At 42.2% G+C, this 26014-nt stretch overlaps 1 protein-coding gene across 1 annotated transcript in view; it reads right to left on the bottom strand.

Annotated features, from left to right (window-relative positions):
* Positions 1–26011, bottom strand: part of TEC (tec protein tyrosine kinase) — a 113610-nt gene extending 87599 nt beyond the window's left edge. Inside the window, exon 1 of the mRNA XM_081813162.1 lies at positions 25915–26011. The gene's annotated coding sequence lies outside the window, so the exon portion shown is untranslated. The remainder of the gene's footprint in view (positions 1–25914) is intronic.
* Between the last annotated feature and the right edge of the window lie 3 nt (positions 26012–26014).

The following is a 26014-nucleotide window of genomic DNA, read 5'->3' as shown; positions in this document are numbered from 1 at the left end:
CAAGTAAATAAATAAAATCTTAAAAAAAAAAAAAAAGGAATGAGGTACTGATACATGGTACACTGTGGATGAACTTTGAAAACATTATGCTAAATAAAAGAATCCAGATCAAAAGGCAACACATAGTGTTAATTCCATATCTATGAAATGTCCAGAATAGGCAAATCCATACAGACACAAAGTGCATGACTGTTTGGAGAGATTGAGGGGAGAACTGGGTGTATAGGGTTTCTTTCTGGAGTGACAGAAATCTTCTGGAATTAGTGGTGATGGTTCCACAACATTGTAAATATACGAAAAGCCACTGTGTTATACTCTTTTTTTTTTTAAAGATTTATTTATTTATTTGAGAGAGCGAGAATGAGAGAGAAAGAGAGGACATGAGAGGGGGGAGGGTTAGAGGGAGAAGCAGGCTCCTCACTGAGCGGGGAGCCCGATGCAGGACTCAATCCAGGGACTCCAGGATCATGACCTGAGCTGAAGGCAGTCGCTTAACCAACTGAGCCACCCAGGCGCCCAGCCACTGTGTTATACTCTTTAAAGGTGGTTTAAATATTGAATTTTATTCTCAATATAAGAAGTTTAAGAAAAAATACACATACAACATGTCAACAATATACAGATAAGAATTAAAACCAAAAGGAGAAATCAGAAACCAAAAGGCAGGAAAACACCAGAGTGGAAGCAAAGCTTATATGGGAGTTGATTCTCACATAAGCATGTACGACAAAAACTGAATATAGTCTGAATTAGCCTTGACTATTCCCCAGAAGATAGCCACACTGTCCCTGGAGAAGTCCAACAGCATCAGCAGAATGTATACTAGCACTGGAAGTTATATCAGTTGGCTTTTGAGGAGAACAACAACAACAACAACCCAAAAACTCTACTCCATGGTTAGTAGCACAAAAACAATAAAAATGTATCATTTCCCATGATTCTGTAGGTTGGGTGGGCAATTCTAACTTAGATGTCTATGATGGTCTCACTCCCATTTCTGGCACTTGCAGGCTATCAACCGGGGCACTTCAGTTCCCATCCACGTGGCTTTTCAAAAGGACAGTTTGGGTTTATTCATATAGGTCTCAGGATTCCATGAGCAGGAAGAGAGAGCAAGCCCCAGTACACAACACGTTTCATGTCTCTGAGTGCTTTGCCTTTGCTATTGTCTCATTGGCCAAAGCAAGTCACATGGCCAAGCCCAGAATCAGGACTAGAAGTGACTACTCAAGATGGAGTAGATATGGGGAGGGGAATTATGGAGGCCTTTTTGCAAACAATCTAGCACAGAGAAAAATAGATTTGGGGTTTTTCGGTTTAGCATTAGATAAATTAGTTGGCTTGAACTTGGGGAAAGTTTGTGTGAAAAAGTACTTATCTCGGGGCGCCTGGGTGGCTCAGTTGGTTAAGCGACTGCCTTTGGCTCACTCAGGTCATGATCCTGGAGTCCCTGGATCGAGTCCCGCATCGGCTCCCTGCTCGGCAGGGAGTCTGCTTCTCCCTCTGACCCTCACCCCTCTCATGTGCTCTCTCTCATTCTCTCTCTAATAAATAAATTTTTAAAAAATCTTTAAAAAAAAGAAAAAGTACTTATCTCTAATTACTGAAATCACATTCAGCACTGTGAGATGCTCATAGAAAAACCTTTGCTAACTAAGACAGGAGGGAGAAGTAAGTGCACACTTCTTCCAATGCTCACTGATTAGAACAGAATCATCCACCCTCTTTACATTGTTTCTCTTCTCTTTTCTTTGTTGACCCACACAACGTTAAATTCTCCTAAGTCAAATGCACACATGCTACAATTCTACTATACATTGATAACTGGAACTCTGAGACATTTATTGCAATTGTGCATTAAATTTGGAGTGTCTCAAAATCTAGGAAACAAAGGATACTATAAATTCTCATAGAATAGTAATTTTTTGGTAAGAGATACACCAATTTACCAAAAGAAAAACTTTTCCTGTGATTAAATTCTAAAGAGACACTAGTGGGCGCCTGGGTGGCTCAGTTGGTTAAGCGACTGCCTTCAGCTCAGGTCATGATCCTGGAGTCCCGGGATCGAGTCCCACATCGGGCTCCCTGCTCAGCAGAGAGTCTGCTTCTCCCTCTGACCCTCCTCCCTCTCATGCTCTCTGTCTCTCATTCTCTCTCTAGCAAATAAATAAAATCTTAAAAATAAATAAATAAATAAATAAAGAGACACTAGTTTATGGGATTATAAGTTTACATAATACATCTTCAATAGAAGTTTGGGAAGAAATGATAGTATCAATTCTCACCTGGCTATTTCTAATATTAACACTTGATAATAGCTTAGTAAGTAAATCCTTGTAAAAGCATTTCTTTGTGGGCTAGCAAGGTTATGTCCTTGTTAACTCAGGAAATAGGAATAAAGTGGGCGCCTGGGTGGCTCAGTTGGTTGGGCGACTGCCTTTGGCTCGGGTCATGATCCTGGGGTCCCGGGATCAAGTCCCGCGTCGGGCTCCCTGCTCGGCGGGGGGTCTGCTTCTCCCTCTGACCCTCTCCCCTCTCATGCTCTATCTCATTCTGTCTCTCAAATAAATAAATAAAATCTTTAAAAAAAAAAATACCATCAAATGTATACTTGAACTTACACAAAATACATTTTAAACTACCATTTATTTAATAAATTTGCTTTACATTACACTTTAAAATTGAGCTTACATTGGCTTAAAAAAAAAAAAAACATAAAAAGCAAAATTCCTATCACTCAGCTAGAATTCCAGAATGCATGCCTTGTCTAGGATCTACTGAATGGCATTAGCCAATCACCCTAAAGTCTTCTAGTTTATGCATAAATGGTAATACCTATATTGCTGGGTGTAATTGGTTCTTACACTAGCATTACTGGACAAGGCAGTGGCACATTAATTGACATTCCTTTCTGAGCTCTGCCCGGGACCTGCCTAACTTGCTACCCATCTCAAAATCTAAGAAACTGAATTGATCAGCTTCACTAGCATTAAAAGAAACACTGAGCACCACCTACAGAGTCAGAATTCCAAAGAGGTCTCTCCTTCACAATGGCACCTGAGTGAGCCTAATACAGAAGCATTCAGTCTGCCTGGTGTGACAACAGAACTCATACTTCCCTACCCTGGCTGATGGCTGGAACTTTTCCAATAGCGGATATACCCTTCATTCCAAAATTAGAAATAAAATAGAGAACTCAAATACCCTTCGAAGAAGGTAACACACTGACTAAAGTTTAATTCTCAAGTCCAGCCTCTCTTGCCATCTCGAACATTTCTGGGCTGCAGTTACCCCCTCTCTACTGGGAATGTGATCCCCTCTGTGGGTCAGCGATCCCCTTTGGCATAGTGGCATCACTTATATTCCCAAACCTAAACCATTCCTTGACCCACATTCACCTCCAACAACCACATCACTTCTGAGTCCCTTTACAGAAGAAATTCTTGAAAGACAGGATGAGGGTTGCTCTCACCTCATGTGCTTTCCTCAACCACTCCCGTCGGGCTTCTGTCTCCATCATTCCACCAAGACTGCATTTGTCAAGGTCACCAAGGACCTCCTTGTTGCCAAACCCAGCGGTCACCTCTCACTTCTTATCTTACCCCCAGCAGTGTTCAACACAGCTGACCATTCTCTCTTTGAAATGCTTAGTTTCTCTTGGTTCTTTATGACACCAAAGTTTCCTGGACTTTTTTTCCAGTCTTAGAGGATGCACCTTCTCAGTCTCCTTTGCTGGCTTCTATTTTTCTGTTTTACTTCTAAACACTGGTGTGTACCAGAGCTTGCTTTGCTTCTTCATCCATACATTCTCCTCAGGAACGGCCTCATCCAGTTGCATAGCTTGAAAGGCCATCTGCATGTTGCTAACTCCAGAATCTACATCTTTAAGTCTGTCCCCAGGAACCTCAGATTTATTTATCCAGTTGCAAACCTGACGTCTTCATTTGAATATCTAATAGGTATCTCAAACATAACATGTCTAAAACAGAACTCTAGATACTCCCCTAAAACTTGCTCTTTACCTAGTCTTTGCCATCTAAGAAAATGGCTTTACTATCTCCCCAGCTGCTCAGCCAAAAATCTAAGAGTTATCTTTGAATCATTCCTCTGTCTCATACCTCTAAATTAATTCATGACCATGTTCTTTGGACTGTACCTCCAAAATATCCTAAATCTGAATATTCATGTCTTTACTTTTCTCTCATTAGTGCAATCTGTTGCACTAATGGCCCTGATTTTTTATACTTCTCTGTACCTTTTCACACCTCTCTGTATCCCTTTGGCAATGTCCTCCCACACTAACTGTGGGTGTACCAGGAAACTTGCCTTGACCAATGGGACGATAGCAAACTTGACGGGATGATAGCAAACTTGACACAAGCTAAGGTGTTAAAATCTGCTTGCTTATTTCTACTCCCTTGTGCTTCTTTGCAATCACTATGAGATTATGACAGGGCCAGCCTGAGAATAAGCCCAGGCTAGCCTACTAGAGGGACATAATATAAACACAGAGGAGAGCAGAGTTGTCCCAGCCATCTCTACTGAGGCCATCCCAGAGAGTCAGCAGTCAGCTAGCCCTTCCAAACACATCAGACAACCAAGGCAATATTGCAGAGCTGCCTAGTTGTCCCACAGCTGATCACAGATCAGCTGAGCCTGACCCACATCAGAAGAACTACCCAGCTATCCTATCACCTCATGAGCAAAAATAAATCCTTATTCCTGTATGCCACTGAGTTTATGGGATGTTTGTTACAGGGCATTACTGTGGCAATAACTGATATAGACACCACCATCCCTTGTCAAGAATACTGCAATATCCTCCTAATAGATCTGCTACTTCCTGAGGCATCTGGGAGGTGCAGTCAGTAAGGTGCCCAACTCTTGGTTTCGGCTCAGGTCATGATCTCAGGGTTGTAAGATTGAGTCCTACATCAAGCCCTGTGTCAGGCTCCATGCTCAGCACAGAGTCTGCTTCAGATTCTCTCTCCCTCTCCCTCTGTCCCTCCCACTCGTGCTTTCTCTCTCTGAGTAAATAAATCTTTTTTAAAAATGGATCCACTAGGGGCGCCTGGGTGGCTCAGTCGTTAAGTGTCTGCCTTCGGCTCAGGTCATGGTCCCAGCGTCCTGGGATCGAGCCCAGCATCGGGCTCCCTGCTCCGCGGGAAGCCTGCTTCTCCCTCTCCTACTCCCCCTGCTTGTGTTCCCTCTCTCGCTATGTCTCTCTCTGTCAAATAAATAAAATCTTTAAAAAAATAAAAAATAAAAATAAAAATAGATCCACTACTTCCTTCCATATCTTCTTATAATCCTTTCTCCATTTATCAATCAACACAAACTTTTAAAAAAATTAAATTAAGAAATAAAAACATAAATCAGTTCATGTCCTCAGCCCTACTTAAATCCTCCAATAGCTTCCCCCCCCCTTAAACTAAAACTCCATCTCCTTAACCTAGCGTACCACCTACTTGTCCAGCTGCATCTGGTACCACTCTCCCCCGACCCACTAAACCATATAAGCTTTCTTCCTGTTCTTTAAACACAGCAAATTCCTGGCATGGTGGAGTCTTTGCACATCACGTTCCCTCTACCTAGAAAGTCATGCCACTTGCTCTCTGTTGCTCTCTCCCTAGTCAACAACTTCTTGTAACTCCAGTATCAGCTTAAATGTCACTTTTTGCAAAAAGGCCTTCCCTTGACAACCCAATCTAAAATAGATAACCAGTCACTCTCAGGTCTCTATTTTAATGATTTCAATGATACTGATCATGTCAGCTGTACTCAAATGAATGAGTGAGTGAATAAACAAATAAAACTTATCACTACATGACATTTTTCTTGATTTTTTTAAAATTGTATGCTCTCCCCACTGATTATAAGTTCCACACAAGCAGGAACCCAGTCTGTATATTCATCACTGGATCCTCAGCATGTAAAATAGTTCCTTCACATAGCAGGTACTCATTAAATATATGATGAATGCTACCTGACTTACGGAATAGATCCTTTCTGAGATCAGGTTTTTATAAAGGACAAGGAAGTGGGTAAGTTGAAATGGCAATGGAGAAAAGACAGGCGGATTCTGACAGGGAAGTCTAGAAGCAGAGAAAATATTTCACCTAATATAAAATGAAGTTAAGAGTTTGGACTCTGAAAACAGCCTAGTATGGAAGTTTGGCTCTGCTCCCTCTTAACTATGTGAACATGGACACACTACTCACCTCTCTGAGCCTGTGTCCACATCTATTAAATGGGGTCATAATTGCCACTTCATTGAGTTGATATAAAAATTAAATAAGAGAATAGATATCTAAAGTGCTTAGCATGGTACATGGATCATGGCAATTCCTCAATATTAGTGATAAAAATGGTGGTGGTGGTGGTGATACCTAAGTCAGTTCTACCATTATTGATTAGCTTGGCATAATCCACAGCATCTTATTTAACCTGTTCAGTCTATCGAATTTTTTTCTTTCAATTTTCAGCCATGTCATATTGTCCCTTTTCACCAAGACTGGAATGAGCATAGAACTTAGAGCCAGAAGAGCTGGGTTCTGGCTCTGGTTCTGCCACTTACTAGCTGGGTGACTTTGGGCAAGTCACCAACTTCCCAGACCTGAAAGTTACTTTGTCATCAGCTCTGTCCATGCCCAAGGCAGGACGTGCAGGAAACATTCTGAGAAGAGGCGAAGGAACTGGTGTAATACAGAGACGTGGAGACAGAGAGACAAGCAGGCAGCCAATCACTCCAGCCCATTCCAGAGCACAAACAGGAATACCTAAACACCTTAACTCCAGGCTTCCCAAATTGTATTTCTCAGAATACTAGGACCTATCAGATTATACCAGACCCTAACCTCATAACAGCAGGGACACTGGCTCATTTTATTCTCTACCATAGGACCAGTGGCAGTGCCCAAAGCCTACTATCATATGGCCAACAGACATGAAAAGGAGCTCAACATCACTAATCATCAGGGAAATGCAAATCAAAACCACAGTGAAATATCACCTCACACCTGTCAGAAGGGCTAAAATCAGAAAGACAAGAAATAACAAGTGTTACTGACGAATGTGGAGAAAAGGGAACCCTCTTGCACTGTTGGTGGGAATGTAAATTGGTGCAGCTATTGTGGAAAACAGTATGGAAGTCCCTCAAAAAATTAAAAATAGAAATACCATACCATCCAGTAATTCCACTACTAGGTATTTACCCAAAGAAAGCAAGAACACTAATTCAAAAATATATATGCACCCCTATGTTTAATGCAGTATTATTTACAATAGATAAGACATGGAAGGAACCTGGTTCAGTCGGTTAAGCAACTGACTCTTGATTTCAGCTCAGGTCATGATCTCAGGGTGGTGAGATTGAGCCCCATGTCAGGCTCCGTGCTAGGCATGGAGCCTGCTTAAGATTCTCTCTCTCCCTTTCCCTCTGCCCCTCCCTGCTCCTCTCTCTAAACAAAACAAAAACAAACAAAACAAAACAAAAAAACAGAAAAAAAAGATATGGAAGCAACCTAAGTATCCACTGACAGATGAATGGATAAAGATACAGTGTGTATGTGTGTGTCGGTGTGTGTATATATATATATATCAATGGAATATTATTCATCCATAAAAAAAATGAAATCTTGCCATTTGTGACAACATGGGTGGACCTAGAAGGTATTATGCTAAGTAAGATAAGTCAGACAGAAAAAGACAAATACCATATGATTTCACTTATATGTAAAATCGAAAAATAAATAAAACAAATGAACAAACAAAAAAAGGAGAAACAGACCCATAAATACAGAGAACAAACTGGTGGTTGCCAGAGGGGAGGGAGGTTGGGAGGATGGACAAAATGGGTGAAGAAGAGTGGGGGGTACAGTCTCCCAGGTATAGAATGAGTAAGTCATGGGAATGAATGGTACAGCATAGGGAACATAGTCAATGGTGTTGGAATAGTGTTGTATGCGGACACAGAGTTGTCAAAACATTAGGTTGTACAACTGAAACTAACATGACATTGTGTGTCAACTACAATTTTAAAAATGCATGTATTTAAACCAAATCAAAACAACACATACTATCATAAGATGTGCTTACCACAGGCTTGTTGAATGAATGAACAAATGTATTTGGGCCAAGCTGCATTGCACAATGTCAAACTGGTTTCTTATGTGCGTTCCTCACAGCCTTTTCTACATGAACAGGCTCTGTGAATCATAGAGAATGCTGCCTTTCCCAGCCTTATTTGATCACAGAACTCACTCTACATCCCTTAAGCCTTATTAACATCTCCCAGAGTTGTAGTATTCTATAAAACAGTTTGAGAAACATGTTATGCTTAGATAATTTCAGTCATTTTCACCATCATAAAAGATACAAGTTCTCTTACTCTTTACATATAACATAATAAAAGGCCAACTAATTTGACTCATATCTGGTCTGAGCTGTTTCCTCCGCCTTCAAATCTCGCAACCCCACACAGGGCCTCCACGCTCCTGTCCCCTACACAGCAGATGTCTTGCCCAGTTTCTCTGCCCTGTTCCCTGTCTCCTTATAACCAGTCTGCTCTGCAAATCCTTCCACTTTTCTCTTCCACTATCCCTTCTCTCTACACCCCTAGTCTTCTTATGAACTTTCTTAAACTGCTTTAACTACTCCTCTTCCCGTTTTCCAATCAGCCCAATGTCTCAATCTTGTAATTTACAGATCATTCCACCTCTGCAACTTTTCAAAGTACTTCTTCTCCCTTTTATAATAAAGGCTGTTCCTTCTCTTGCATTCTCTACATTGGACTGTCCTTAGGGCCATTCCTTAATCTTAAGTAAACATAATCATGTCAGATCCAATCTGGTTTCCCCCTTCCTTCCTGCCATTTATTTCCAAGTGTTCGAGAAAGCAAACACACTAGGCCTTTTCATATCTCCACACCTTTACTTGAGTTGTTCTCTCTGCCTAGACGAGCACCTGCTGAAATGCTACTCATTTTTTAAGGTCCTGATCACGAGGAACCTCTTTCATAAAGTCTCCCTCATTTTCCACTCCTGCCACAATTAACTACTCCCTCGAACCAGCCCAAAGGCAACTGGATAACTCATCGCAGACATCTCAAGTTAGTTGTGTATATGAATGAAGAGATGGCAGAGTTTGAAGAGAAGACCGTGAACCAAGTGAGTGTATCAAGGGGAATGACCAAGAGGTTGGTGGCAAAAGGGGAGACCACGAGGGTATCTGCATGGAGGGCTTTACCTCTAAGAGAGAAATCAGCAAAGGGAAGCCAGAAGGCTATAGCAGAGAGAGCTACAGAGAAGGGAGTGCTCCCATCATGTGAGGAGGCTGGGGTGTGGGAGCATTGATTCACAATGGAACAATGCCCTCGGAGGACCGTAGGAAAGATTGGGAAGGAAACCAGCAGAAGAATGGAAGTTCAGAATCACAAGGGAGTTGAGAGTATTTAGGAGAGAGCTGATCAGAAAGGCTAGGAGCCAAGGAAACTGGGGACAAGAGGCAAAGGCTAGGCCTGAGCTGGCTGAGGTCCCAGACAGTGTCAGAGGCCAGATGAGTTAAGCATTCAACAGTCTTTTATCAGCATTCAAATGTAGGTTGATGAGTAATTCTGTAATGTCTACGAAGAACAGATTCCTCCAATGCTGTACTCATGGCATAATATTTATCCCTGTGTGTGGGCTCTGTAATGTGGGGAAGAAGGTAAGAAGGGGCTGGGTGTGGTATCCCCTTTCCTTAGGGCAGAGCTCAGAGACCTAAAAGGGAAAAAGCAAGATGAATACCTAGAGTCTCCAGGGATCAAAGGTCTCCAGGCAAACTACAGGCAACAGTGAACACCAAGGCCCAAGAAGTAGGGGGCTCATCCAAAGGGTAGATAAAGAATGGCAAAGTCTGTACATTAGGCACGGCTCTTTCAACTGCAAATAACTTGATTTAAGCAGACAACAACAACAAAAGGAATGTACTGGCTCACAAAACCAAGCAGGCTTGGGATGCTTCAGGCACATCTGAATTCTGGATTGTTTTTCTTTTTTTTTAATTTTATTTTCTTTTGAGAGAGAGAGCGCGAGGGGGCGGGAAGAGCACAGAGCCCGATGGAAGGCTCGATCTCACCACCCTGAGATCATGACCTGAGCCAAAATCAAGAGTCCGGCGCTTAACCACCTGAGCCACCCAGGCGCCCCTGAATCCCTGAGTTTAAATGGTGCTGTCTGTGCTCCCACCACTGCTCAGAGCTGTGTCTCACTGCATGCCGGCTTCATTCATACTCTCCTACCTCAAGCAGCTTCCCCCATAGAGCAGGCAAAGATGGCCACCAGGAGCTCCAAGTTAAATCACTCTACTGGGGGGAAAAAAAAAAGAATCCCAGAGGAAAAGAATGCCTCCTTTCTTACCTGGAGCAGAAATGGAGCCTGACTGAGCAAGGCTGGGTCATGTGCTAACCTCTGAACTAATCAGTAGGTCCGGTGGAAGAACTTCTCAGATAGGCCAAAGCTAAGTCACATGACCATCCCTGGGGTTAGTGTCCACCCCACCCAAACCACAGGAACCGTGGACAGAGAAGTTCCCCAAAGGAAGGAAGTCCAGGCCAACAAATAAGGAGTCCACTGCGGTGAAGTTACTTGTCAGTCAGGCCCCAGATAACGAAGGAGAAGCACAGTCCTGCTACTTAAAGCGTAGAAGTGATGTGGGGAACAAAGGCAAAAACAAATGTAGATAAAATTAAATGTCCTTATAACCTGCAGCCTGTTGGCAAATACTTGAGGCAGACGGAGTAGAGCATTCCTCTAGGAATTCCCAATCTTAATGTCTTGCTAGAGGCAAAAACAACCTTAGCTGGACAGTAGCCAGGACTCCAGGATCCTGTGAGTCTATAGCATATGAAAGTCATTTCGTAACTTCCCTTGGTCTTTACCTCCCCACCCCTCACTCCATAGCATATAATCAATTGCTCCTCACAATCCTGGGGCAGCCCTTTCTGCCCAAGGGTCGTGTCCCCATGCTTTAATAAAAATTACTTTTTTGCACCAAACTCTCAAGAACTCTTTCTTGGCCGTGAGCTCTGAACCCCAACATTTCCACATCACAAGGGCTTTGAAGTCAGACAGAACTGGTTTTAAATTTCAGCTTTGACACTTACTAGCTGTGTGACCTCAAGTAAATTACTTAATTTCTCAGTGCCTCAGTTTCCTTCCTATAAAACAGGGATAATAATAGTACCTACCTCCTAGAGATGTTTGGAAAGAGTAAATGGAATAATGCACATAAATTGCTAGACACAAAGCTTGACACAAAATGATCAGTAAATGGTAGCTATTATTAGTAATAATAACAATAATGACAATTATTATTATTTAGAACAAGGGTACCACATGAAGGGTGAACTGTGACTCGGTGAAAAAGCCATGTCAGCACTTGGATAATCAGCCCTGGGTCAAGTTTCATTAAGCGCAACTCAGGACACATGCAGGGCCCTAAGTGATACTAAGAAAACAATTTAAATCAATAAATATGTTGAGCACCCACTGTGTGCCAGGCACTGCAGATACAATCATGAATAAGATACGTATGGCTCTGACGTAAACTACTACGAAGACTATAACTTTGTATGACATTATTTGGGGTGGGGGGGGAAGGGAGGGTTTACTGAAGCTGCTTCATTACTTTCAGTGCTGAGCATACAAGAGAACAACGCCTGGGCCCAACTGTTGGAATGCTAAGAAGGAATGATGTGGGGAACAAAGGAAGAAGAAAAATTATTAAATTTCCTTCCTTACAGCCCATTGACAAATCCTTGAAACAGGCAGAGTGACATTTCTCAAGGAACTCTGCTACCTTGATGTTAATACTTCCTAAGGGCAAAAGGCAATCTTAGCCAGACCCCCAGGATTCTGTGAGTCTACTTTAACATATAAAAATTCCTTTGGAAACCTCCTTTATCTCTACCCCCCGAGATACATGTTGGCAATCATCCTCCAAGTGCATGACCCACCGATATACATCTGAAGTCTCATGACTGAGTTTTTACTAAACAGTAATAAATGACCTTTTCCTAATAATAGCTAGCCCCCTCAAGGTCCTGGAAACCTTGTTTCCAAAATACCTGGGAGGCTTACGCTATCCTGAACCCCCTCCCGACTTGAAAGTATATAACGGGCCACTCCTCATGACCCTGATGCAGCTCCTTCTGCCCATGGGTCCTGTCCCCGTGCTTTCATAAAACCACCTTTTTGCACCAAAGACGTCTCGTCTCAAGAATTCTTTCTTGGCCATTGGCTTTGAACCCTAACATCTTTCCCACATCAGGAACAGAAGAACTACAATCACCTCCCAAAAAAAATGCCTTTGCATGAATGAGAAAAAGTATATCTTCCTTTAAAAACTTCACTTGCATCAAAAACTAATGATGTAATGTATGGTGATTAACATAACATAATAAAAATAAAAAAATAAAAATTTTACTTGCATCTTCCAACAACCTGTCACAGTAAATAAATCTCCTAGATCTACAATGTGAATGACGTCCCAGAGTTTTACAGTACATAACCTGCACAACTGTACATGGTGGCCCTAGGCAGAAGCAAGGAAGCTGAGCTGGGCACTGAGAGAGGTCAGGATGGAGGGTGGGGATGGAGTGTCTGGGAGTCCCGGGGCCTTTGGAGACGGAGAATAACTTTTGCTGCACTATTTTATATGGTAGAGCCCACTTACCACAAATAGCTATTGAGCACCTGAAATGTGGCTAGTGCAAATGAGGAACTACAGTTTTAATTTTAATTTTAATTTAAAATTTAAAACTGAAGCAGTATAAAATGTTTCTCCATTAACTGCAACTTTATTGTTTGGTAGGACTACATCTTACATTATCCACTGCACTGCATAGGACATTGCCTTGCCTTGCACTGTACTGGATTGTATTACTCATATTCAAGCTCCTGGTTGTTTCTGGCCTCTCATTAATAATCATTATATGATTACACAGTGAAATTATCATGTTTCTTATATATTGGGCTACACAAAATATATTATTAAAACAAATTTCATCTAGTACGTTTTGCTTGTTTCACATGGCCACTAAGAACTTCCAAATCACAGAACATTTCTATTCCACAGTGCTACTATGAAGACATCTTAGGATCTTCAGGTTAAGGTGCTTGAAGTGATATCCAGAGAAACTGGCTGCTTTCACTTGGTTTGAAGCAGACTTTTATGTTTTCTTCTAGGTTGTCCAATTCTGTTTACCAGGACAGAAAATAATAAGAGGAGAGGAGCATTGCTCAGTGTGGATACTCAGCAGAGCTATAAGCGTACCCTCTTGAGTCAGACTGTATTGTTCTCAACTTTGGCTCCACCACTGAGCCAAATTTCCCTGAATTTCCAAGCTTTAGGCTCTTCATCTGTAGAATGTTGGAAATAATCTTGCCCACTTCATTGGATTGTAGGGCGGGTTAAATGAGCTGATCCATGTAACAAGCCCCACTTGGAGCCTGGAACATCTTATGTGCTCAAAGACATCAACTATTGGGGGCAGGTGGTATATTATTTGGGAATAAAGAAGGTGCAACTGAATGGTCTCCCTGTATCATTGAGCTCTGCTTGCTGTGGTGTAAAAGGGTGCATCCCTCCTATGCATTTATCTTTCTGGACCAAAGAATTCAATGGGAGTATTTTACTCAATCTTCTCTGCCACCGATAGATATGTTTGCTTTTCTCTAAGCCCATTACATCTTTACAGTACATTGATGAAACTATCTTAGATGCTGAAACATGAAAATGGGTAAAATGACATTTCTGAATTATTTGTAACGACACCTAAGATCTAGTTAGCGCTTTTGTTTCAAGTCATACACGTAGTGAATCTTTTCAGTTAAGAGTCCACAATCATATCTGAATCTCTTTCTTTAGTAAAAAACTAGAATGCAGGGGCATCTGGGGGGCTCAGTCAGTTAAGCATCTGCCTTCAGCTCAGGTCATGATTCCGGAGTCCCCGGATAGAGCCTCGCATCAGGCTCCCTGCTCAGTGAGAAGTCTGCTTCTCTCTCCTTCTGCCCCTCCCCCTGCTCTCATGCTCTCTCTCACTCTCTCTCTCTCTCAAATAAATAAAAATCTTAAAAACAAAAAACTAGAATGTCCATCTGCATATACAGATAGATTAATTTTACCTAAATGCATTCTTCACCACTGCATAGACTTGAGACCAGCAGTTTGGCTTTTAGCATCCCAATATGTTCATGTTGACTGTAAACTTGGGACTTTACACTGTGTACTCCCTCTTCTACATAATTTTTTTTTAAAGATTTTATTTATTTACTTGACAGAGAGTGAGACAGCGAGAGAGGGAACACAAGCAGGGGAAGTGGGAGAGGGAGAAGCAGGCTTCCTGCTGATCGGGGAGCCCAATGTGGGGCTCAATCCCAGCACCCTGGGATCATGACCTGAGTCGAAGGCAGATGCTTAACGACGGAGCCACCCAGGTGCCCCTACATCATTTATTTTTAAAATATAATAATAATGATTAGACTAGTTTACTCACATTTGTGTTCTAGGAAATGTCCATTATGGCTGCCTTTGTTCTGTTTTTACCCCCCTCCCCATTGCTGACTTATAAAACATTTTTCCCAAACTCCCACTGACTCGATTTATTTAACAGCCTTTGTGTGGAGTCTTTTCAAAGTTACTTTGAAAATCACAATTTATCTCTAACTTCCATGATTATTTAATGCTCTTTAAGAACGCCAGTGAATGTGTCAAACATGACTCCCCTGACAAAGGTGTGGCCTATGCCTATCCCCGCAAAAGGTTGTATTTGCTTAAAAAGTGTAAAATCCGCTTTCCCAACACACACACTCATGGCAGAATTTATTTTAGATTCCACTTGTTCCACAAAGTTCAAGAAAAATGTCATAGACTGTACATTCAATTTACCCTCTGATTCTCAGCATGCTCTTATCCTCTGAGGCTTACCTTTCTCATCTGTAAAATGAGCATAATATAGATGTCCTTTGCTAAATAGAGCAAGTCATCTCATTATTCATGAACGTGTATAAAACACTCTGAAAAGCTCAAAGTCCTTTACAAGCATTAGGCCATGAATCTTTCTGAAGTGGACTGTTAATTATGTGTCATTATGCTTTGCTTAATAGGTGGAAAACCTGAGGCACGGGAACATAACACCAGTTAATAGCCGACTTAAAAATCTAGACCAAGCTTTAAACATTAGACAGGAAGATGTTAAGGGAAAAATCTGAATAGGAATCCACTCTGCTCTGGTTCTTTATCAAGAACCAACATCAATGCAAAATTCCCTCACATTGCTGGTTGTCCTGCCCCTCCTACTTCCTCTTACAGTCCAAGTACGGGGAAATGGGTGGGAGGGTTGGAGTTCCCTGCGGGCTTATAATGCCTTCCCCTGCTTACACAAAGGTTCATGAACACTAGGCCAGGTACTGAGGTTAAATGCTGTTTCACAGATACTATAACAACCTCTCCACCTTTTGTTACTGATCCCTGGAAACTTTTCCTACCACATCCAACAAAATGAAAGGAGGCTATAGACATTACCAACCGGAACACAGCCTCTGCAAATGGGACCTGTTGGATTACTCTGGCTTTATTAACTGATCTACAACCTGGTACATAACATGGCCTGACTAGCTCCCGCTAAACTTTGTGTCTTCACACAAAGTAGATACTGTTGATCTAAAAGGTCAAAAAAGAGGATAATGGAAACTTTAGATAGCTTTATATAGCTAGTGAGCTTTTTCAAATTATTATTTTGTGTCCTTCTGACAATGATTAATAGAAACTAGAAATCCTTGGGCGCCTGGGTGGCTCAGTTGGTTGAGCGGCTGCCTTCGGCTCGGGTCATGATCCTGGAGTCCCTGGATCGAGTCCCGCATCGGGCTCCCTGCTCAGCGGGGAGTCTGCTTCTCCCTCTGACCCTCCCCCCTCTCATGTGCTTTCTCTCTCATTCTCTCTCTCTCTCAAATAAATAAAATCTTTAAAAAAAAAAAAGATTTAAAAAAAAAGAAACTAGAAATCCTTAATCCCAGAGTGGTATTTTGAGAAAAACTCCCCAAGAAAATAATCCCCAAAAGGGAAAAAATGTATAACAACACTACTTACTTAACAAAGAAAAGAACCCTAATTGTCCAACAATTGAGGAATGGTTCAAAATACTGTTATGTGTGTGTGTGTGTGTGTGTGTGTGTTGGTGCAAAATGGTAGTTTTATTAAAGCACAGGGACAGGACCTGTGGGCAGAAAGAGCTGCTGCACGGGGCTGTGAGTGGTGGCTGATTATATACTATGGGGTTGGGGGAGGTAAGGAAAAGGGAGGTTTCTTTCTTTTTTTTTTTAAACTTTTCTTTTTTCTTAAGATTTTTATTTATTTATCTGAGAGAGAGAGAACGAGCAGTGGGCAGGGGCAGAGGGAGAGGGGGAGAGAGAGAGAGAGAGAGAGAGATAAGCAGACTCCCTGCTGAGCAGGAAGCCTGATGCAGGGCTTGATCCCAGGATCCGGAGATCATGACCTCAGCTGAAATCAAGAACCAGATGTTTAAACACTCAGGCACCCAAAGGGAGATTTCAAAAGGATTTCCATATGCTAAAGAAGACTCACAGGATACTGAGGACTTGCCATTGTCAAGTTAAGGTTGTTTTTCCTTCTAGCAGTAAGATAGTTGGGAGCTTCCTGGAAGAATATCACATATTAACAAGACAATCAGCTAGCTACTAAAAATGATAATTAAATTAAAAATGTCTATATGAAATAATGCTACCCAAAGAACTTTATGCCTGAACTAATTATAATCTCAAAAAGTAATTGCATATATATAATATATAAAGTACATATATATTGCATATATATAAACATTACAGAACTTGGGAGTTACACAAACAGTTGCATGCAGTGCTCCTTAAGTTAATTATTTTCTAGAAATTTGCTAAAGATTTTTAACAAGTCAAATAATGATAGAGATGACTGAGAGGGGTTCACCAAGATTCTCTCTGGAAAGGTTTTGGGGTTGTTTTTAATTTCTTTGTAGGCTTCAGCATTGTTTACACTTTTTAACAATTAGCGTATATGAGACAATTTTTTTTTGTCTAAATGATGTCAGGGAAAATCCACAGAGCACACTGAGAGTTGAGGAATCTCTGTGGCATCCAAGGATTTATCCTTAGTCTAGGTGAGGTAGGAGGATGCGTCACCAGCTCTGAGCCCAAAACCCTCTTTGAGCTACGACTCCAGAACCTATGAACAAGAATTCTTTAATGCAGTGCTTCTATAACTGGTTTAAATGTGTGACAAATAAGTTGACAATCTTTTAAAAAAATTAAAAAGCATTCACACCTAAATTTACGTCTTATTCATTCATAACTCAGTTCAATTGTATTTCTGCTTATCTGCATGGCTAAAGGATCAGACATTTTTATCAGTCAAGGCAGGAAAATAAAAAAGAAAGCCAACCACCTTCTATGAAACAAAAATAACAACCCAATGGTAAAAACCAACTTCGCTGCACACTTAAATTATATCCGCAGAAAAATAAACCTTGAAATCACTCCTTTGTAGGAAAAAAAAAAAAAAAGCCAAGACTTAGGGGAGCCTGGGTGGCTCAGTCGGTTAACTGTCGGACTCTTTCTCTTTTTTTAAGATTTATTTATTTGAGAGAGAGAGAGACAGAGCACAGCACGAGTGGGGTGAAGGGCAGAGGGAGAAGCAGACTCCCCGCTGAGTAAGGAGCCCAATCCAGAAATCAATCCCAGGACCCTGGGATCATGACCTGAGCCAAAGGCAGGTGATGCTTAACCAACTGAGCCACCCAGGCACCTTGAGTGTCTGACTCTTGATTTCGACTCAGGTCCTGATCTCTGTGAGTTGAGGGGGGGATTGAGCCCCATGTTGGGCTCCCACTCAGTGGGGAGTCTGCTTCTCTCCCCTTCATACTTCCTCTGCCCCCCCCCACTCGTGTGCTTTCTCCCGCTCTCTCTCTAAGATAAATAAATAAATCTTAAAAAAAAAAAAAAAGCCACAATTTCACTTTGGGGGCAGTCATGTGGAGATTCCACATGTTGTGGTTGAAACATAATATTGGGGGATACATGAGGACATGAGAGTTTCCAAGGAAATAGTAACAGAAAGACATTGTTGGAACTCTATTCAGGATAAAGAAAAGTTAAAATCTTTTCCTATGAAATCAGGCTAGAACTTCACAAAAATTAAAGATAAATGGAGCAGGATATTTAACAGAGAGTTCTACATTAAAAGTATCTTATAGCTAAAGATAATTTAAAATCCGTCACTTTGATACCCTGTAGCTAATCATTTCAAAAGCTTTTAACTTTCAAAAATAAATGACATGTAGTCACAAAAGGAAATATATATACACTGCTGAAATCCAAAGAGATCTTCCTCCTTTATAAATGTACAACTCACCTGTCTAGACAACCTAATCAGCGCATACTTCCCTCCCTCCTCCAAAAGCCACTCTTCTTAGCCATAAAAACCAAGACAATCACAACACTATGCTAAGAGAAAATACACAGGTGGGGGAAAAAAATAGTAGTAGTAGTCGTAATCTGTGTTGTCCTTTTAAGAATGTTATCAGTGGGGGCGCCTGGGTGGCTCTGTTGTTAAGCGTCTGCCTTCGGCTCTGGTCATGATCCCGGGGTCCTGGGATCAAGTCCCGCATTGGGCTCCCTGCTTAGTGGGAAAGCCTGCTTCTCCCTCTCCCCTAGCCCCCGCCCTGCTCCTGTGCTCTCTCTCTTGCTCTCTCAAATAAATAAAATCTAAAAAAAAAAAAAAAAGAATGTTATCAATGAGGGGTGCCTGGCTGGCTTGGTCGGTGAAACATGTGACTCGGGGTTGTGAGTTCAAGCCCCGCATTGGGTGTAGAGATTACTTAAAAAATAAAATCTTCAAGAAAAAAAAAGAATGTTATCAGTGAGAACTATTTCTAAGTAATACCGAGAAACAATGCACTTGGGAAAACTTAAATGACGTTCTATGTTTCAGTCTATACAGCAAAAGTGAAGTGAAAGTCTAGTCAAGAATTTAATGAATTTAGGCTATTGGGTTCAACTTGGATAACTGTGACCAAATATCTTTTTGTCCTAACTGCCAAATGTCCACAATTATCTGGAAAATTCATTCAGTACATTCATCAAGTATTTATTAGGCATTGCACTCTTCCCTAGGAGAGTTTACAATGCAGCTGAGAAAACAAAAAGAACTTAGGTGAAGCACTTAGCACATTAGCAAAAAACATACTGCATGGAAAGCGAGGTTGCAATGGCTTCAAAAATTCTGTTTAGAAAAGGGAAGGATGGCCATGGACGGAAGAATGAGCACTGCAGGTATTCCCACTGGCCAAGTTTCCATTCACAATGGTACCTGGTGGGTTCCAGTGGAATAAGTGTTTTCTACCCATCTTCTCATTTGCTGTCATCCCCCAGAGAGCAAGACACTCCTGCACCACTCCAATGTAGCAATTGCCAGCACTGGTGTTTTCTGCCTTCTGTACTCCCAATGCATAGGCATCACCTTGGGAGTACAGAGCTTTGCTTTTTCCGCACAGACAAGATGGTTTGGGAACAATGCTCTCCCTCCTTCCGTAGAAGCTGATTCTCCTCATTCCTCTGTGTGTAAGCAAAAAGTCCTGTTGACATTGTCAAGCAACTGGCATAGAGGGCAACAAGATCACACTGAATTAAAGAGGCCTAAGGAGTGATTCAATTGGTAAAATGGGGTTGGGACAGTTGTGATCATCCATGAGGCCCTGGATAGATCAGTCATCTCTGCTCAGCCCAGCCAGAAGCAGGAACTTGGTGCACATTCCAAGAAAGACATGAGCTTTGAAACAGGAAGTGAGGATGCTTCTGCTGGTAAGGAAATTGTGTGATAAACTGGCCCCCAGAAGGAAATATTGATAACTTCCACTGAGGCCACAAGGCCACCAACAACAGCAGGCCTGCCTTTCAGACGAAAATATTAGACTTACTATAGACGAGTTTCACTGAAAGGTAAGACAGTCAGAGGCCAAGGTGATGGAATGAGTCCTCCTCGACACAGTGACCTAGAGTAGGAACAAGGGCTCTATGACCAGTAAGCTATGTATCACCCACGCTAGGGCTAGAGGTTTTGCCTCCCACGACAAGTGTAATTAGTTGGTAGTGGATGCTTAAAGTGGTAGAAGAAGAAATCTGAGGTCCAAACTGGGTTCAGTGAGAGACTATGCCTGGACTGGTCCAAGAAAGTTACTGTTGGTAAAGGCAGGAAAACAGCAGTACAGTGCCATGGCTGAAGCTCACTGGGCTCTCAGTGGAGGTTCGTTAAGGTACCAATGGCAGATTGAACAAAACTTTCTACCTTCTCTCCCTCCTGAAAGGCCAAAAAATAACAACAAAAGGAATTTTTTTTCTTTAATGTATGAACCCAACAAGGATGGAGAGAATGGAAGAAGAGAAAATAGTAAAACATTTTGGTGGGGTGAAGGGAAGCCAAGAAACAACCTCATTTATACCACGGAATCTCCAAAATGCTACATAATTAAAGGCAGTTCGACCCCCTGTGGGGAGAGGGGAAAGCTAAAATAAAGAGGACTGAAAGCTTCTTTAAAAGGCAGGGTGCCTGGGTGGCTCAGTTGGTTAAGCAACTGCCTTTGGCTCAGGTCATGATCCTGGAGTCCTGGGATCGAGTCCCACATCGGGCTCCCAGCTCAGCGGGGAGTCTGCTTCTCCCTCTGGCCCTCTCCCCTCTCATGCTGTTTCTCTGTCCCTCTCTCTTTCTCTCAAATAAATAAATAAATAAAATCTTTAAAAAAATAAAATAAAAGGCAGTTGTATGTCCCATGTCCCTTCAGCCATTCTGAGCAGGTAGGTGATAGCCCCCTCCCTATCCTTGCAAAAACACCTGGAGTTTCTTCCCCACCTCCTCTCCAAGAGAGGGTCTCTGGAATGGGGTACATCAGGCTCAGATGTTGTACTGGAAACCCCATGGAGGGGTTTTATGAACAGGTGGATGCTGAGACTTTCAGCCTTCTCCTCTACCTAGCTCCCAGACCACTGGCAGCCAGGCTCTTCACCACCATCCAGGAAAAAGAGTAGAAGAGCCTTTTCTGAGGACTCTCCATGGCCCAAGAGGTAATGACATCAGAGTTTCTCCAAATAAAAGCCCCAGCCAGATCAACAGACAGTGACATTTCCAGTCAACAAGCCCACACACATCTTCAGCTTTTAACACCCCACTCAAATGTGAGCAGACAACAGAGGGTTTTAGAAATAGGAGGCAAATCTCTAACATGAATGATCCAGACATAAACTAATAAACAGACAAAAGCAACTTGGGGAAACAGAGTCTGTGATGTAAGGATTAAACTTTCCAAAAAAGTTTGTCCTCAGAGAGATAAGACAGATAAGCACTGAAACCATAAAACAAAAGCAAGAAATAGATATTGAAGGGGCCAAGAGCAGACCACCTCAAAATGCGTCACTTTGGCATGCTGATTATTTTAAATAAAAGTTACTGAAGAGACAGCCAATGCAAGAAGGACACTCACACCCTCCTCTGTCTCCTGAAAGCAGGAAATAAATCTCCCATGTGAAAGGTGCCCTCCCTGTACCAGGAGGTAAAAAGATATCCCTATGGCCAGAGATGGGAAATTTAGAGCCACGAAGGCTGTATAAACAACCCTTGTTACTTTTTACTCGTTTACTACTATAGCCCAAATTCTGTTTAGAATTCTTTACTAATTGAAGTTCCCAAAATGTTCTTTGTTCTGTCAATTCTTCACAGAGTTATTGTTTCTTTGTCTTAAAAAATATAAAAACTGCCTGCTTTAGTCATTTCTTTAGGTCTCAATTTCATAATTGAGCCTCTGTGCACTTGGAATAAAACTGTTTTTCCCCTGTTAATCTGTCTCATTTAAATTTAATTCTTAGTCCAGCTAGAAGATCTTGAGGGCAGAGGAGAATTTTTCCCTTCCTTCAATATACCACACACATACACACATTCAGAAAGCAAAAAGAGCTTTTAATTTAAAATAATTAGAAATGTGATTATACTTATTAAAAACTCAATGGAAGGGCTAGATGATAAAATTGAGAAAATCTCCCCAAAAGCAGAACCTAGAAATAGAGACATAGAAATTAGGAGAGAAAATATAAGAAAATTAGGGGCTCAATATCTAATATATGAACAATAAGAGTTTCTGAAAGAAACATCACAGGGTGCCTGGGTGGCTCAGTTTGTTAAGCAGCTGACTTCAGCTCAGGTCATGATCCCGGGGTCCTGGGATAGTCCTGCATTACATCAAGCTTCCTGCTCAGCAAGGAGGCTTGCTTCTCCCTCTGCCTCTGCCTCTCCCCTCTGCCCCTCCCCCCGCTCGTGCTCTTTCTCTCTCGCTCTCTCTCAAATAAATAAATAAAATCTTTAAAAAAAGAAAGAAAGAAACATCACAGAAAATGAAGAGGAGGAAATTATCAATGAGTCAATTCAAAAAAATTTCCCAAACTGAGGGATATAAGTTTCAGGATTCAAAGAACCCAGCACAATGGATGAAAGCAGATCCATACCAAGGTGCAGCAACATGAAATTTCAGGATCATGGAAACCAAGAGAAAATTCTATATACTTCCATAAAGGACTCAGCAGGCTTGTAAACTGTACATAAATTACAGGCAAAATTTGAGGAATCAGAACAGTTCTGAATTTCTTAACAGCAACACCACAGCCTAGAAGACAATGAATCAATGCCTTTAAAATTTCCATCCTAAAATTCTAAACAGTCAATTGTCGGTGGAAAACAACTATTTCCAGGCATTCACTGCCTCAAAAAAATGCATATCCCATGCATCTTTTTCCAAAAAGCTCCTTGAAGATTGTTCTACCAAAACAAGGGAGTTCACCAAGATAGAGGAAGACGTGTGATTAATAAGAGCTCCAATACAGGAGAGAAATGATGGGGATCCCCAGGATGATGATGAAGGTCTTCAGGGTGACAACTGGTCTCCATGTGTAGAGGGCAACTGGTCCAGATTAGGGCAAGGCAGGAGACTCAAGGACAACTTCTTCAGGAAAATGAAACTGACAATACCCCATGCATTTGAGGCAAGTTTTAGAAATCTGGCCAAGAGTTTTGGGTCAAATTAATGATGAGGACATACAAAACTAAATAAATGAACAAACAACTACTAACGCCAAAGAAAACAAAAAGCTGTGCTTGGCTTAGCTCTGCATATTGATCTAACCAAAATTACTATGTAACTACTGCAAGGATGGGAAAATAAGGAAGCTGTGGTCAAGATGGGGGTGAGAGAAATAAAGGGAGCCACGTCACCATCTTCCACAGTGGGCAGTCAATAGATAATGCTTCAAACTGCAAAATTCAAGAAGTAGCAACTATAAGCAACAAATACCAAAATAAGCAGCTCAAAGAATTACAAATGGTTGTTTCTGGAGAGAGAGATATGTAATTTAGATTAAAAGTTTAAAAATTAAAAAAAAACAAAAACAAAAAATGCATGTTGACTTCTATGCCCATGCATTTTTACATTTATTTGCTTTTGCTTTGTGTCCCCAATAACAATTTGGCAAAATTCCATCCTTGTTTTTCCCAAACAAAAGAAAATGTAATTTTCTACATCTAGTCCACAGCAGCTATGGCCATATGAGCTCTGAGCAGCCAAACGTGGTGGGAAAGGTAATAGTTATAACCCAACCCAAGGAAGGACTGGTTGAGCTAGGGCAGAAACAAAAAGGTTGAGACAACTACTAAGCCCCTCTCTTCTGGGATTCTTTTCAACAAAGCTATCCTCCTGGCATAATCACATGGTACAGGATAATCTTACAGTTGCCAACAACCATGAGCCAATTTCACTCCTTTCTAACAGACCCAAATGTCCCTCTTTATGACACTAATCTAACCAAGATCTGAGTTCAACTTCACTCCTCTTTACCTCTGTAGACTGAATAGCAAGAGAGAATAAGGGCTCTGACGCAAGTGGCCCTGTCCTCAACAGATATTTACTAAGCATCCATGGGGGACCCAGCACTAGGCTGAGGGTCAACACCCCTGTGCCAACTACGTGGACCTAGCCTGTCCTGAACAATAAGTTGATTCTCCCTAAGGATGAGAATCCAGGGAGGGGTGGAGTCGGGGTAGAAGCCACAAAACTGGAAGAGCTGGGGCAGGGAGAGAAGGCACCAACTGGGCCAACCTGGAGGAACCTGTAAGCAGAGGTGTGATTGGAGGCCCAAGGCTCAGGCTCCTACCACTCTGGATATGTAGAGGAATGCAGGGAGACCAACAATTCTTCCCCAAGCATAAAAGTAGCCAGACACTGCCCACAACCCTTCCAACCACCCTGTCAAGTGTCAACTTTACAGAGCAAAGGTTACCATTCTCTGAGCTTTACCACGGTTGGATAAAATATTGCCCCTGCCCTTGAGTGAGTAGCTGCTGAGAAAACATGATGACTGTCTTAGTATACAGAATAAGTAAAGCAGGTTGAAAGTGCTAGAGCACACATTAATATTCTATATTCTTTTCTATTTGGGAAGATGTGAGAATTTTAGTTCAAGGACCTGTGTGGAGCAAAGGTTTTGCCTACTAGAGTACCGCACTGATTTGCATGTGTCTACAACACTTGCCCTATACAGTTCCAAAAACCAAAACATATACACCCTTGTGGGAAGAATCAAACTCATTAACATAAATACATTGCAGTAAGCAACATGAATTGGCAAGAGTAGTACTACATTGATCAGATTAATTCAGGGAAAGTAGAGGTCTATCCTAAACACTGAAAATGTAACTGAACTAAAAAATACTTTCCAAAGCAAAATAAGAAAATTACAACATACTTTCCTTTCTCCATATAAATCATGATATTCCATATACTACATGTGATTCTTGCTGACTGAGCTACCAGTATCACAAACCAACCTGTTAAATCCTAAACTTAATTGGGAAAACCACTGGTTTGTTGAAGTTGTTTCTTCCTCCTCAGCTCTTTAGGGGAGAATCATCTCAAAGAGGGTAAATTCTTGGAATTTCCTAAAAGGAAAATGGGCACTCACTGGAAAAATACAGGGTATATGCTCAAAACACTTGAGTATTTTGGATAACCTTCAAACCCACTTAGCCACCGGCCCATCCTGTTGTTCCCAACCCTTCTAATCAAGTATTCCAGTTTCCAAAGAATGGCAATAGATGAGACTGTTTCCGAACCTGGTACACAGAAATGTATTATTATTCTTCCATTGGGGGGAAAAGATCAAAAGCAAATTTAGGATCCAAGGAAAAGTGCACACACCGGATCAAGGTCTAGTTTTTCTAATACATGTATTCACCGAACCTCTGTTTTCAAGATTCAGACTATTTCCCAGATTTAAAAAAAAAAAAAAAATGTGAAGTTGGTGGGGTGAGGCACTCGGACACGTATAACTGTGGAATGTCTCTGTCGATTGTGCCAACTTTCAATCGAGCCTGCGCTGCCGCCCAATCAGACTGGAGGAACCAACCTGGCCGCACCGCTGGGAAGTGAACGCAACGCTGAGCCTGGCGCGGGGCGGCTTCAGCCCCGGGACCCAAAGGGAAAGGAGGCGGGTGCTCCTCGGGAGAGGCCAGCGCCTGAACTCGAGAGGCGGAGAGGCGGCGGCAGCCGGGAAGCCGCAGCTACGCGGGAGCGCTCACCTGTCCCTTCTTCCTGGACCGGAATGGACCGGGTCCCTCACCTGCCGTCGCGCGCCCGCGCTCACCGCGCCGCGTTGGGGAGAAAATCTTCCTCATTCCAGGAGGGTCTGTCTCTGGGCTTGCGAGAGCCACCTCTCGCCTCGCGCCGTCCTGACCCTTTCCTGCCCGGATTCCCGCAGTCCCGGGGCCGCCCCTGCCGACCCGCGGCATCCTTACCTGGCTGGAGCGCGCAGGGTGCGCGGAGCCGCGGACAGTGTGAAGTCCCGCGGGCACCGCCGAGTTGGAAGCCTGGAGCCCGCAGGCCCCGCCCCCGGCC

Source organism: Leptonychotes weddellii, chromosome 2 (assembly GCF_054177405.1).
Source record: "Leptonychotes weddellii isolate Sample4059 chromosome 2, ASM5417740v2, whole genome shotgun sequence".
In the NCBI taxonomy this organism is placed as follows: Eukaryota; Metazoa; Chordata; class Mammalia; order Carnivora; family Phocidae; genus Leptonychotes; species Leptonychotes weddellii.
This window is presented reverse-complemented; position numbering and strand designations above follow the sequence as displayed.